The following is a 1,560-nucleotide window of genomic DNA, read 5'->3' as shown; positions in this document are numbered from 1 at the left end:
AGTTTACAGTCCTTGGTTTTAGTCCTAGGTCCATGATTTTTTTTTAAAGCACATTTTTAAAGCAATTGACACAGGCTGAAGGCACACAAAGGAATGTGTTTCCAGAACTTCTGCACGCGAGGGCAGGAGGAGATGACCTATTGCCTTAGCTAAGAGGCCACCAGGGTGTTTCAGAGACAAGAGTTTTATTTCAATTCACAGACAAAAAAGGACCGACTCCTTGAAGCCAAGAATCCCTTATGTGCTGGATCAATCTCTGCTAACGGCCTGCTTGGAGCTGGTAAGAAGTTAAACACGGATTTTAGATGATTTGTAATTGTAATTGAAGATAAGCCAATGATGCAAATGAAGCTGACATTTAACTCCAAGACTCTGCCTGTCTGGTTTGGTGGCCGGGCCCCAGCAGCACCAAAGCGCTAGTCCTAATGCACCACTGCCATGTCCAGCACTCCAAGGGCAAGGCATTCCCCTGGGCATGGGCATGGCCAGCCTGTCTCGGTCCACAGGGGTCCGAAGACTTTGCCCCACACAATCTTAGTGGTCCCACACCCAGTGCTGTTCTGCTGTCCGAGTGGACAGGCTACTGCAGCCTGAAGATGGACTCCTGAGATAGCTCCCCAAGCCAAGAGCTAGCATGATTAAGGAATATTTTACTGAGGGAACTCATATCCTGGCTTCTTGGCCTGGCTTCTTGTTATTGTAAACTGTCAAGTTGTAACCGATGCATTGCTGGCACTACAGCAGGTTTTCAGAAGCAGTTTAATCACAGAGGAGGAGATTACTTATTCTTCTCCCATGGAGCAGCTAGTGGATTCAAACCACATGCCTTTGGGACTGCAGGGCGGCTTCTTACCACTAGGGCCACCAGATCGCCCCAGCTATAGGTGGGCCACCAGATCGCCCCAGCTATAGGTTTTGCATGAGCACAATGAAGTGTTCTGGAATTCTCATTCTTCTCAGTGTAAGCCAGGCTTGGTGGGATGAAATCTAAACTGTATCACCAACTCTCTTGAGACCTTGAGCAAAAAAGTTTTTCTCTAAGTTTCCCTTTGTTCATCTGCAAAATATCGACTTTAACACTTGTCGCTTTTTATTGTTAGGTGCTCTTGAATTTAGTACAACACATAGTGACCTATGAACAGTAGTGACCCTATAAACAACAGATCTGAACCTTGTCCTATTCTGTGCTTTCCTCCTAATGTCTCACTTGAGAGTATTGCTGCAGTCACTGTGTCCACACACCTGGTAGAGGGTCTTCCTCTCTTTCACTGTCCCTCCACCTTCCCAAGCATGATATCCTTCTCCATGGAATAGCCTCTCCTAGTGACATGCCAACTGTATGTGAAATGAAGTTTCATCACCCTTAACTCCAAAGAAGACTCTTACTGCACCTTCTCCAAGATGTATCTGTTTGTGCTTTTAGCAATGGGCTATTCGGTACTATTCTCCAGCATCATGGTTTCCAAGACATCAACTCTTCTATTGAAGGCTATAGTCATTGATCTTCTGTAGCAAATGCTTCAAGTCCTTCTTATTTTCAGTAAGAAAGGCTGTGTCATC

This window comes from Elephantulus edwardii, unplaced genomic scaffold, assembly GCF_000299155.1.
Source record: "Elephantulus edwardii isolate Elephantulus edwardi_28Jun2011 unplaced genomic scaffold, EleEdw1.0 scaffold00002, whole genome shotgun sequence".
In the NCBI taxonomy this organism is placed as follows: Eukaryota; Metazoa; Chordata; class Mammalia; order Macroscelidea; family Macroscelididae; genus Elephantulus; species Elephantulus edwardii.
This window is presented reverse-complemented; position numbering follows the sequence as displayed.